Here is a 14,882-nt window from a genome sequence, read left to right as displayed (position 1 = left end):
TGCCAAAACTCTGGTCTGAAATTCGAGTGAAAGGGATACTGGGTAATCCCACCCCCTTACCTATGGCTGTCATGACTAACAAATAATGGCATCTCTACTGCAAGCTTGCCCATGAGGGAGGGAGTGACTGGAAGCTATAGCACAGGCAAAGATATTCCTCAGTATTTGGTGGCTGATTTGTTCTGCACTGGAAAAGAATCATCTAAATCATGATGTTACCAGATGGAAAGCTAGATTTTGCAGATAATAATTAACACAGATTTACAGCAACTCTATGATGCATACAAATGTATATTCCATATCGATATCCTCATAGAAACACTATTATCATTACAGATTCTTTGAACTCAAACTTTACCTTAATAGCTGAAATCTAAATCACACTGATCATTCTAGGAAAAACAAGATTCTGAAAAATTAAACAATCCAGAACTGCCTCTCAAACAAGATTGGCAACTTGTTTATATTTGCCAGTTTTTCCCAGAACTGTTGTGATGGGTATTTTTGTAATATGCAGATCTTCCTGAATGCCAAATCACATAGGTATGGAAACTTATCTCATTATTACACCTGGTAGTCTACTGAACTCAGTATATCAAACTACTCATAAATCTTGGTGGTATCCATGGTAACAAGGACAAACAAGGGTGACCACTCTGTAAACCTAATTAGATGTCATGCATTGAGTAGGGCAGCTCTTCTACTTTATTCTCAGTGAAGGATTGTGGGGTAACCATGTCCATGGTCAAACATAGGCCTGGACATGGTCACTCCTAAAAGCTTATTTAGTTGCTCTAGTTTTTAGTAGTATATTATTGGTTATCCTGGAGGCAGCATGGTGAGGTGGAGAGTGAGAGAGGGAGAGAGGAGGAGAGAGAGGGAGAGATAGAAATAAGAATGATAGCATGATTAATCAAACCATGGACACAATCCATTAGCCATGTCTAAAGCATGCTACATCCCTTGCTGTAGGCCTACATGTACATGCACTTGACCTAGAAATGACAATCTAGTACTCATAGACGAGACTGGTAACCAAGACTATTGTATGGTATGCTGCAAACATAAAAAAAGTATTTTTTCTATATTTCCCATATCAACAGTATGGACCAAATATGTCCTTTTCAGCCTTTGGAACTAATTTGCACCCATCATCAGGGTCAATTCACTGATATATTATCTTATGCACACATTGCCATTGAGATCACAAGGTCCTACTATTCCAGTGCAGTGTCAAAAATTTACAGTTGCACGAACAACACGCAAACAACCGCAGATACAGTTGTTGCAAGTATTAGTGTAGGCAATGCATGGTTATTAATCTCACAAGGCAATTTTATCTCTGAAAAGTTTAACAGACTGCTCCAAGTCTGACTCTGAGTTTAAAAAAAAAGAATAGCCATTTTGGCTCCAACAAAGTGACTCCTCGGCCCCCTCCCCCACACCACCCATACATAAGTTGTTCTCCACATTTTTCCAACCATACATCAGATTGTATTGAATTGTCATGGTGATATATTTGTTTGCTTGCACAGATAAAGCCCAACATAAACAAATAAACATTTAATCTATTTACTCACTTCCCACAGGTGACCATGAAATCATTGAACCTGCAATCTGTTTTTGTAACTTATGATTGTGGCTTTAAAACGTCATTTGCAAAGCAAACACACTGCTGCATTTTCCATATATGGCAACTGTTTATACACATAAATGAAAATCCTCTAAATTATATTCATATTTTCTAATGCTTTGAAAAGGAGTTTAAAGTTTTATAAAAGATACACTTCTCACAGTAGAATTCATGAATGTATACAACTATATAGATGCAAATATTGTACTTCAAAGGTTGCTAAGAATAATCTTTAAACATGTCATTACTATGAATAAAGAAAACACCATTATAACTTCAGTCATAGTTTTTGTTTTGTCTAAGCAAATATTTCAAGCCTATATCAACACAGTCGCAGAATTATCCTATACCATTATCAAACAATGAAATGTAATAATGTGGTAAACACACACATACACATTCTCTATTAATACTGATCAATCTATGTATGCCCCTTACTTTAGGGGGGAAAAAGATGATTATTGCAAAATATAGGCCTATTTGATACTACATCAATGGAATTAAGAAAGCTATTACCTGACATGCATATTAGCAATAAGGTGTAACACTGACTGGAAATGTCAGAGCAGAAATATTCACACCACATATCACCTGACTTATGTAGATATCATTTGATTGAAAGGGCATGTACATTTTTCAATATCTAGGCAATATCTCTCTCTTCATTAGCTAAAAAGGAGATATATTGCTTTTCAGAATCTCATAACTCTTGCTCAGCAGCTAATATCAGACAGCTGTCTTGCCTTTCTTGTGACATTTCTAAGACATGGATGGTTATATACAGAACCCCCAAAATGATATTGTGCAATTACTAGAAAATAAAACAAATAAGATCAGCAAGTCATTACAAATCATAGAGGAGAAATTTTGCCTCTGTATTTTGGGAGTGACTGTTCAGTGTTTGGTGAATGGGGCCAATATTTTGAATTTGTGTGTGCATGCACTGATGAAAGTCAGTGATTTTACAACTTCGAGCTCCCATGTGAAATGCACTGGAAGAGGTGAACTTTCTGGCTAGAGCTAACATGATTTCATGATAATTGGGTTGACCTTATGGCAAAGAAGCCAGCTGCACGTAGTATTTCATAAGACCAAAAATGTCAAAGTGTGATGAGAAGTAATTTTTGATTTGGGGATATCAATGTTAGCTATGGCTGGGAGAGATAAAGAACATTTTGAATGTCATACAGCCATACAATCATACAGAGAGACTAATATATGTCTGACATGGCTTCGCAGTATTTCTGACTATGGTATTAGGCCTACATGAGCACTTACTGACATATGCATTTGTCTTTAGCTTTACCACCAAATTCCTTGAGAATAAACAACTCTGTCAGATGAAGAACTATTATCATGACTTTCATCCTGACTTTCAATAAACGATTGCAGTTTTTGAGGTATAAAACTTTCTAAGGCATGTCAGTGTCTGATGAGGTATAGGTTTGCAGGACTGGGTTTGCATTTATTTCATCATACTCGGAAACTTGGCCTCTTTCGCCTTGCTGTGGGCTGGCATGGCACCAAGTTGTGAATCTATCAAATTGGGGGAAAGGATATCTAAATTGGCTCAAACAAGCTTGATTGATTGGACATTTATCTTGATTTCATTACATGGTTTGAGATTAACCTGCCTCTTCTAGATTCATTGGTCTTGTCTTTCTTATCATGCAGGTTCGCTAAGGTCTGAGTGTGTTGGGGTTAATTTCACTGGGACATGTGGCAAAGTGCTACCAATTTCAAGGATGGTGTAATTTGGGATGGAAGTACAAGTTTTTCACATTTAGCAATCAAGGGGTCAATGGTGCTCCTCAAATCATCTGATATTAGATGGTCCTGTGTCAGTATCTCTAAGAACATGAAGATCAGAAGTATTTGTGAAGACAGAGATTATCTTTGAGTGGTATATTAACTTAAAGTCTGAAGGAAAATACCTTGGACACCAATGACAGTACATCATTTTTATATCAGATGAATAAAAGTGGTAGCTCCCATCTCCTAGCAGTCTCTGACATCTCATCTCCCTCAAAAACAGGGAAGAAATTTATACTCTGGTTTTCATTTGGTTACAATGTATTGCAAATATTGCGCTATTTGAGTCACACACAAAATGTAAAAAAAAAAAACTTGAGCTATTTTGAATGTACTTTGAGAGCTCCAAATTTCCAGAGGTCTTAGAGACCAAACAATAGGCCTGCATGCTTCATATAAGCATGCATTCCAAGAAGGCATTCAAAGGCACACAGGAAAAAGGATGTCCTTACCTGCTAATGAACTCGAACTGCCATAGGGTGACAACTTTTGTGTGTAGTAGAAGTTTGAGGGTGTGCTCCGTCCACTCAGTGTCGCTGGCGGTGTAGCAGCTCCATTGAGGGTAGTCTTCCCAGTTGACAACCCTCCAGGGCTGGGCAGCTGACCCTCGCTGTAAAGAGAAGAATAACCACTGTCTTTATCGTGTTCATGCTCATCTTCCACCAAAAGAGGTGAAAGTTCAAAGTTCAAGTCAGCCAGTCGGTTTTCCACCTCCTCAAACTCATCCAGGAATTCATAATCCTGGTCTGTTTCATCAATGTGCAGTGATGGTGCTTTCTTCTTGGTCTTTTCTGGGAGAAAGTCTGGTGCGGAGAATGAGGTATTGATATCATAGTTCGTTAACCTCTTCACCCACATTTCCAATTCAGCAAAAGGATCGGAGGCTTCTGCTGTGCACGCGTTTGAGTTTGTGTTCTCCATCTTCAAATGGTTGTCTTTTTAGTTTTTTATGGCAAAAAATATATATTCCTCACTCCTTTCAACTAAAAGGGAGCTGAGTAACCCACAATTAAACACTTCAGCCGGTAATATCTACTTTCACATGAATAATTCCAGAATGGAAAGAACACCACGATTATGCGTATCCTCACAATACTGCATCAGCACAGCTGCTCCTTGTAATCAAATGGGTAGTAAAACTTTCTTGAACGGTCAGGGCTGAGTCCCTGTTTATCAACCATTGTGAAGATTTCAATCTAGGCACAAGTGACGCTCCAAGCAGAGAGGGAGTCTGCAGTCTGTTGGACAGAGTTGATTGACAAATATTCCTATAGAGCTCCACACAGTCTCAACTGAATTCAGGACAGATGGACTTCCATGAAATACACAGAATGGAACAAGAAACGTGAATAGGCGGTAAAAAATCCACTTGAATGAGAGTAGGGAGAGTAGATCGTAAATCACAGGCTTTCACTGGGGTGAATATACCATAAATCATTCCATAACTTTCTAGGGAGCCAAGCTACTGCATAAAATGCGGAAAGATTTTTTTCCCCCCTTCTTCCGTGCACACGAGGGAAGCAATTTTCTGAGGATGTACACTGAAAGCAAGGCAGTCAAGGGGAGTGTCTTGAGAGAAAGACAAAATGAGCGGTGGAGTTTGCATACAGCGATGCAGTCTTTGTGAGAGATATGACAACAAACGCGCTGGAGGCGGAGCGCTTCTTGAGTAATCCTGGAGCAAAGCTGCCAGATTAATATGATGAAGTCCTATTGTCTCGCTTGCTGTACTAAGCGCTCTCGCTCTCTCTCTCTCTTCTGTATGGCTCTTTCCTTGCAGCCAGCGCTTCTAGCCTGATGAGGTAATTAGCACAAACTCTGGTCTCATCCTCTTCCTCTTCATTAATTACGGACAAAACTGATCACAAAAGGAGATCCCCAGGTGTGTGTTTAGTCACCAAATGAGTTCAAACCTTCTTCTGCACTCACGTTGTGCCAGCGCATAAAGGGTGAACAAGATTGTCCTTTATTTTATGATGAGAGACATCTTTTCCCCGTACCCGTCTCTGAAGAGCAAGCTGGGTTGATGGGATGATGTCAAGAAAAAAACAAAGAATGAAAAAAGATGTGACTTTAGTCAGGCGATATCCCTAAACCTGAATCAACTTCAAGAGCGCCGAGATCAGATAGCATCAGCATTCAGCTTTGGAGATGACAGACATTTCCTTTTCGTGCAGGCTGAAGACTCAGATACGGCATCCACTCAGAACACACTTACTTCACTGCACAGCAGACAATCTATGTTGTTGTTAGTTGCTTTTTTATGTCTCAATGCCCTCTTCTTCTTTATCCAGTCTCCTCAAAGGCATCCACAAATTTAAAGCACAAATCACTCCTTTGCCAAAAATATACACTTTCTGACAGAATCTAAGAGGGCTAGTAAGTGCTGATATTGATCTTTTTTTTTTTTTTTGCAGCTCCTGTTTTTATGACACATCAACAGAGCCAGATGGAGTGGTAGTCATTTGTCCAGTCACTTCTCTCCTTGTAATGTTTTCCTTTCTCAGCGATCGCTCCTCCTACACTGAGAAAAGACAAAGTACCATGGTCTGAGCAAGCTCTCTGTTTGGGAGAGGATAGATGACACTTCTAATGCGCGGCATTTACCCTGCTTCCTCGCTCCTGTCTGAAGAGGTCTGGTGGAGAAGAGCGAGGGGAGAGTGTCTCAAGAGACCCTCCCAGCTTGGAGATTGCTGGAGCGGCTAACGTACAGATCCCCCACTGAAATGGAAATCTACCCTGAGAGTACAGGTGAAGACCGGTAGGCGATAAACACTTCACAAACTGCCAGGGAAGGATGGAAATAATGCTGAGAACATCTCCCTGATGAAAACACTCCACCCTGCCCTGCTGAGTAGACCATACATCCGTTTAGCGAATGGCGTCAAATCCACTGTAGCGTGAAGACAATTAAAACCACGAGGGTGGTTCATTGCCCATCAAGTTTAATGTCCCCCCTCAGAGAGATCTATTTGGTACCGTTCAGTGAGTCAACAGTACAGCAATCACGGTGCAAAGTTGTACACCCCCACAACTACAGGGGCAAGATGCAAGACGATGAAGTGCCCCATCCAAAGCTGTAGAAGAGTATCACAAAATTGGAGTTCCGTCGTAAACTGGCGACTATCTACGTAATGTTTCCACATAAAATTCAGTAACCTACACTGATGTGACTTGTTTATTTTTGTTTTTCCTGAGCAACTGATAACGACAGCAACTATGCAAATATTTTTATAATCCACGTGTTTCCAGCTTTTATAAATCCGAGGAGTGCTTCATGGAGAGAAAGCAAGGAAGTAAGAGACGATGCAGATATACTCATGAATCAATTGTCTCTCCTGCCTCCAATAGAGCGAGAGCTTGCTTGGTCGTCTGCTTCCAAGCACAGCTAGGAGACACACTAGTTTACTCACTACAGAAAGAGAAACATAACCATGAAAAGGTGACAAGCCTGAGACAGCCACCAAAAGAGGTGGGATAGAAAAAAATAAAGGTAGGAAAACAAGTTCTGTGCACCAGTTCAAAAGCTCCGCACTGAAACACACACACCTACCCTATACACTCTGTGCACACATTTTATCCCCATACCTTGTAATGCTGAGTTGTGTGTGTGTGTGTATATGCGTGGATGCCCTAAATGTGTACCTATCTGCATGTACTCAAGCTCCTATGGTTGGCTACCCTCACTATTTTAGTATGCGAGTGGGCGGGGATCTCAGACTGTGTGCAGTCATAGTGGCAAGCCATTGGTGGAAACTTTCACAGAGGATCAGCCCACTTTCAGAGAAAGGGAACAGAAACACACGTGGTAATGTCTGCTGGTGCTACTGCATACACTATGTATTTTGGTATCACAACTGCACTTAACACTGTTACTTATGAATCATCCCACAGTCAATATTACTGTCATCTATCATATGTACCAGGTACTTGTTTTCTCAAGTTACCTGTAAATGCTTCATGCCATCACATTGTACTTTTCATTGAAATACCAATTTTATTTTTTCATAAATGTGATGATGGTGATGAAAGTAGTAGTTGTAATAACAATGACAATGATAATAATAATAATAGTGATAACAAGAATTTCGAGAACAGAAAATGATCTGACACAGTATCATCCCAGGAATACTCCCAGTTTTCCTCCATGAATGTAAAGACTGTCATCATAAACACAGGTTGCTTTACAGGATTCCTTGCCACATTTTTGTCTGTTCTGTTGTTATTCATGATATGTGTTATTGCACATTGCCAAATGAAATGAATGAAATGAATGGGGAATGATAAAAACATATAACCAACAAACATTGTAGAAAATATTATTGATTAACTGGAATGTAGACACAGCCTGAGTAATGTTGTACTTTCTTTCTTTCTTTTTATTCCTTTATCATGAAAACTGAGAATACTTAAGTGATTTCGGCAAATTTTGCTGCAAATGTTAAGCATAATCATGAATTTGTGATAACAGGTCAATAAACTATGTTTTCCAACTCTTCTCTGTACGTACCTCAAAAGCAACTGACATATCTATGATCCTAAAAGTCTTCTGGCAATTATCATAATTTTGATTGCGTCCATTCTATGGACAAATCCCATCATTTCAAGCATTGCTCAATTTTTTACCTTAAAATGCAAACTGACCACAAGAGAGTGACTAGGGCTACAGTCGACATGCAATCTATTTTCAATTATTCATTTATCTATCTGTTTGTTTTGTTTTGTTTTGTTTTTTTGTTTGGTGTTTGTTTGTTGTTTTTTTTTTTTTTGGGGGGGGGGGGCAGTCATCAATTCCTCATTATGGGCATTCATCTCAAGATATAATAGTAGATAGCATCAACCCACAACAAAAAGGTAGTACACATACAGCACCTTTTTCATCACTAATCATAAAACAAGTTATTCACCACATATGCCTATACATGGTCACAAACACGAATGATTATCTGCAAAGCCTGCAGAAGAACTACAGCCAATCACCATCAAAAAATTATAGTGCTTCAGAAATCATCATGAGTCAAACCTCATGACACATCATTGGATGCAAAGCCTACACCTCATTACAGCTTGCATTTCATGCTCTAGCTCCAACTACCCACTAAAAATTCAGTTGAATTAAGTCAAAATCTTATTCCCCCTCCAAAAAAAAGGGGGAAATGAAGCCATAACCATTACTGCTTTTTTTTCCTCTGTAGTTTTTTCTCCATTTGGGAAAATTCACACTAAACAGCTTATAAACCACAAAATTATGCATTGCTGTAAAATGATATGAATAAGGGAAGGATGGAGAGAGTGAGAGAGAGAAAAAAAGAGCAAAAGAAAAAGAGAAAGATAAGAGAGAGATATAGATTGAACAATATTTCACAAGGAGCGATGAAGCAAATGTCTTCAACTCCTAACGACTTGCAACCTGCTTTTCAAAATGAAATTTACAAATTGTGAATGTCCTTGCACAATAAGTGGCACATGTCACCCTCCAGGTATTTTTCGCGTCATTCAAAGAAACACCTCTCCTAAAATCGACTGCCATGTATGCCGCTGACTTCTTTCACACAGGGCCAGCCAAACCCAGTCTTCCCTAGCCTTATCAAAACAGAAGTCATAAAATGCCTTTTGAAGTTCTCACATCTATCGTGTGGGTTGACAAGTTCTATTATTGCATCTACCTTAGTGATGTGAAGAAGGTGGTGGTACACGAGCCAATTTTAATATGCTGCCCGGTAAGAAACTATGACAGGTAGGCAAGGCCAATGTGCAAGGGTGACAAGTTCAATGTATTGCTGGTCTACGCAGCCTTGAATTTGTGTCACTAGACAGACAAAGTGTTTAACCTTGAATGATCGTTATCACATTCTGTGCAGAGTGTGTATGTGGTGTCCATGGCTGTGTGTGTGTTAATTGGCGTAAAATTTATGAATGAAACTATTCATACTAATATCTTGCTATGCAAGGACATATTGGCATTCACAAGGAAATTTCTCACAACGTCCTCAAAGTGGCACATCAAGAAATCTTGACTTTGCTAAATATCTATAGAATCATGAATCGCCTCATCTAAGAGTGGAAATTCAGAGTACATTTTCAGAATATATTCATGCACTACTAGTGTAGGTTACTCAAACACAGTATGATAAAATGATTATCATTGATAAGGGCAATGAACCTTGATTGTGAAAATTTTGTCCAAGGATAATAAAATCCATGAATTTCTCTACACATTGTTGTACTATCTGACAGCATATTGATGCTCCCATCTTGGATGGCAGAACATAGAACTTATTAAACATGTAATCATACAACTTTTGATTGGATTGTCTGATTTTCTTCAAACATTTACCAAGTGTTGAACTAATTTTCCTCAATTCACGCCATCCACTGCATTCTGAGAGAAATATTCCCTTTAAAGGGGATGGCTAGTAACTGATCAGTGGGAATCAGTGGGAATGCTGAGGGATGATTGTTCCAATCTTTGTGGGATTCATTTAAGAGTACATCATATATCTATTCTTGTGTGAAAATCATTTGCTTCAGAATGGTCTCATATTCAAGTAATGTGCAGTTTAATGTTTCGAGGTAAGCGTCCCTGGTCAGTGACGGGGCATTAATCTGCACATTACTTGAATATGAGACCATTCTGAAGCAAATAATTTTCACACAACAGTAGATATATAATGTACTCTTAAATGAATCCCACAAGGATTGGAACAATCATCCCTCAGCATTCCCATTGATTCCCACTGATCGGTTACTAGCCATCCCCTTTAAAGAGTACAATTTTGGATCCTAGCATGCTTCACCAATATTTTACCTCATATAGCTGACCTATGATCTGAGTGTCCATGTTTCAGCATACTGTTCTTCCTATGAAGTGCATTCCTTTGCAGTCCATGGTTAACCTTTCCTAACCACATTCTCCCAGTCCTCTTGATCCATCTATCTTTATCTCCTTGATCCTTTTCTTGGCCACAAGTGTGTGGGGGCTTTTACTGCACCTCATCATGTCATTAATCCCAAAGGCTCTTTCCCTTTCTCTTTAATGGTCCATCCACACTCATTCTTTGTCATCAAAATGGACTGGTGGAGATGTATTGATTGGTAGCGGAAGTATTCCATCACACTCTGGTTTCACTGGATTAAGGAGAGGGGGATGTGTGGAGAGTTTCCAGGCATTCTTTGTGCCATAACTGGGCCAGGTATTCACTTTTTTTTAAACTCAACTTTTAAAGGTGGTGACTTGTTTGCAAACCTGTCCATATTTACACCAAACCCCCCCCCCCCCCAAAAAAAAAAAAAAAAAAAAACCAACCCATCTGACTGTGAGATTATCAATGCCCACAAGATTGCCTGGTTAGTTCAGAAAAGATGGCAGTGAATTTCCACTTGAATTTCCTTTCCATTCATTTTCTTTTTAACTCAAGAAATTTGGAACATTAGTACCATGGTATATTGCTAAAAAAATGTTACCCGAAAAAGTATTATAAGAATAGCCATATCTGTACTGGCACTTGCTCCATACATGGTCTCCAGCATAATTTCATAATTTGGCTTCAATTCTGCTGGCTCACTGGGTCAGGAACACCAAAACTTTGTACTTTTAACACTGCTTACAACAAATGACAGCCAGAGCCTTCTCAAAATAAACGTATTGTTATCACATTTAAACCAGAATTCTTAGAGTGGTTAATCACCACAAGGCCTTCTAAATTCAATTACCTTCACTCTATCTCCTGGTACTGGCTAACTTTAGACATTGTTTTGTTCCTGCCAACACTCATCAAATTTTGCAATTGATAGAATTTAAAAAAAAAAAAACTATTACATTGAACAGATACAAGCTGCACCAATATGGCAGATACATCACTAACCTTGCAAAATATACAAAACAACAACAACATGTAAATACTACCATTCAGAGATTCTTAAAGTCAGAACTATAATACAGATGCTAATATGTACATGTAAACATATACCATATCTCGAAGCTCCTGCATCAGTATAGCCCTAATTCTTAGATGGTAGATAGAAGTTCAGGTCTCATTTATTACATTATCTCTCAAAGCCAAATAGCAATGCAGTTCAAATTGTTGCACTGATCACTCCGTACTACAGGTCAGTCCCCTCTGTCGGTCATCGGTCATCTTATTGTGTCCATGTGGAAGGCTGCTAGCCCCTTTCAATCCATTATGTGCGATACACAAGAGTGCTCACTGTTCTACGAAAGATAATGGACTACCAGCTAACTGTATGGGATGTTTCTTTATTATCAAGCCCGCTCAGGGTCCATGACACAATACAACCCATTTTCTTCCTCAAGAAATACAAGGGGTAATCCATAACATAACCCACCCCCTATAACTGGTAGATGGTAGAAAGGAGGCATGCTTTGACCTCTTCTTCAAAATGGATCATGAAGTCACTGCTCTAGTCTGCTTATCCATGATTCACTTCCATAATCAGATAATTCATTCTGAGAGCAAACATATTCCTTACTTGTCCATTTTCCTTCTCTTTGAAACCAGGCACACTGATCAAACAATATCCCATTCCACATCCCTCTAGATAAATGAGGGGCAATTTCTGTAAGCTGAAGGTTCATGGAGTAAGAAATTGAGGTTTGCTGTGATATATCTTAGCACATGTCTTTGCCATGATGGCACGTCATTCTACATTATCTGAAGATGAGTTTTGTTATTGCTCAATCACAGTAATTGTGACACATTTTAGCTGTGACTACCCAATAACTGTGGTGAGAATTTGAAAACCCATTTACACATCAAAGATTTATTTTTCTAATGCCTAACATAAGTCTTCAAGGAGAATCTATCTTGAGGAACAGTTCTGGTCTTCCTTTTCCTGTTATATTTTCCTTATATTATAAGATGGCATACCATTCTACATAGCAAGTGATGTTTATGATAACACAAATGGAGAATGTGACTTTACTTACAAAGAGTAATAGCACTGGGACACTGATAACTACACTCTCCATGCAAAACAAAATCTCTTTACACAAATATTGAACAGCTTTAAAAAAAACTCAGAAAAATCAAAACTAGAGATCAGCAAAAGTTTGAGCAAATTAGGGATTGTACAATTTGGATGTGGGGTTATTCTGACTGCAACTTAATTATGTGAAATTTTCATAGGTAGTTTTAGCAACAGATTTTACCTTGTCTTCGCAAAAAACTTTTTTCCAGGGATACTTTGAAGGATGGGAGTGAGAATGCAACTTTTTTTCTTTGAATTTATTTCCCTCTCGCACCATCAGGTGTACCCATCTCATCACCTATGAACCCTTCGGAAAAATCGATACTTCGAGTCTTTTCACTTTCAATAGCTAAGAGGAAGGGGGGGGGGGGGTGACATCATCAGCCCCTTTCACTTCAGATAAAATGGGTGACTGCCTGGGCACAAAACCCTGCATCGATGGGACAGACAGGTGAGTGAACTCACAGAGGGAAACCCCATCCTGAGAAGTCGGAGGGGTTCAAACACTTAGGTCTCTTGTACTGCTTCAGGCACTTGGGTCCCGATCAATGCGGATTATGAAGCGATGAATGAGATACAGGTTTTTTTTTTTTCAGCACTGGGGTATACTAACAATCTCTGGGGGTTTGGCTTAAAGGGAAGATAAACCCCAAGAGCAATGTGGATTGAGTGAAAGCAGCAGCATTAGAAGAACACATCAGTGAAAGTTTGAACAAAATCGGACAATCGATGCAAAAGTTATGAATTTTTAAAGTTTTGGTGTTGGAACCGCTGGATGAGGAGACTACTAGAGGTTATTACGTATGAGTGGACAACAATACCATGAAAATATAAAGAAAATACTACAAAAATCAATTTTTCATGAAAATTACAAATTCCATCAACTTGATATTTACATATGTTAAGGGTAGCAATTATTCCCTCTGCTTTCTGAAAGCGGTTGGTCCATTGCTCTTTCATGATTCTAGAAAAGTGAATTTTTGTTGGATTTCCTTTATATTTTCTTTGTATTGTTGTCCACTCATACGTCATATCCTCTAGTAGTCTCCTCATCCAGCGGTTCCAACACCAAAACTTTAAAAATTCATAACTTTTGCATCGATTGTCCGATTTTCCTCAAACTTTCACTGATGTGTTCTACTAATTTTGCTGCTTTCACTCAATCCACATTGCTCTTAGGGTTTACCTTCCCTTTAAGCATTACATGCATGAAAGTGCACAATTCTGCCTTTTCATGTGTGCACACATTTAACTTATTAAAGGAAACTAAAACCCAAAGAAAAATGTGGACTGAGTGAAAGCTGCACATTAGTAGAACACATCAGTGAAAGTTTGAGGAAAATTGGACAATCGATGCAAAAGTTATGAATTTTTAGTTTTGGTGTTGGAACTGCTGGATGAGGAGACTACTAGAGTTCATGATGTCATATGTAGACAACAATACAAAAAAATATAAAGGGAATTCCACAAATATTCATTTTCATGAAAATTACCCATTCCATCAACTTGGTACTGACATATGTTAAGGGTAGCAATTATTCCCCTGCTTTCTGAAAGCAGTTAGTCAAGTTCTCTTTCATTATGCTAGAAAAGAGAATTTTTGTGGAATTCCCTTTATATTTTCTTTATATTGTTGTCCACACATGGCATCATAACCTCTAGTACTTGTCAGCCTGTCAGCTCCAATTCCTGCAAAATTTTATGCTGCGAAAATATCTTACTTTGCAGTGTCAGCATGTGATACATTTTGGGCAGAGGCATAGAAAATGAAATAAGCAACACTAACAAGAAACGAAAACAGGGATAAAGTTACCTAATAACACAGGTGTCACATGACTGCGGTGCGGCTATTCTGAGATTCAAGTCAGCTGACTCACTGGTAGGCCCTATATAGAGAGTCATAACTTTCCTTTTGTGTGTTCAAATGATAACTCTAAATTTAGTTTCATTATGCAATTAATGTTTTCAATGCTTTCATCAAATGCAAATGTTTATGGAGTACATTCATTTCTTTCAAAATGATGATCAATGAATGTGGCAAAAATATTGACTTTTGTAACAATGACATCTGAGATGATTTATGTCAGTGCCAGGTATTCCTTCTATCTTGCTCTGTGTTTGTCATAGCTTTACAGACTTTTAAAGGGATAATATAGTTTTGATTGAGATGGGGATTTTGGTTGCAACTTTTTGTGAGATAATTAGAAAGCACTTACATATGAAATGAAAGAGCATATGATTCTACTAGGAATTAAAAGTTTATTTGATGAATATCGGTTTTGAAAAGGCTGAGATATCCAAAAACAAAGAGGGCCTAACAAAATATGGGACCCACCTTTTGTTTGGACCACTTTGTTTTTCTTTGTTTGTGGATACCTCAGCCATTTCAAAACCAATTACATTCATCAAATATACTTTAAATCCTCTTTAAAATGTATGTTCCTTAATA

General features: G+C 38.5%; 1 pseudogene; it reads right to left on the bottom strand.

Annotated features, from left to right (window-relative positions):
• LOC139708703 (tensin-1-like) overlaps window positions 1–14,882 on the bottom strand; it is a 210,337-nt pseudogene that overhangs the window by 40,147 nt on the left and 155,308 nt on the right.

Source organism: Diadema antillarum, unplaced genomic scaffold, assembly GCF_040938485.1.
Source record: "Diadema antillarum isolate AM-2024a unplaced genomic scaffold, OU_Dant_1.0 seq00001367_RagTag, whole genome shotgun sequence".
Lineage (NCBI taxonomy): Eukaryota > Metazoa > Echinodermata > Echinoidea > Diadematoida > Diadematidae > Diadema > Diadema antillarum.
Note: the sequence above shows the minus strand (reverse complement) of the source record. Positions and strands in the feature narration are given on the sequence as shown.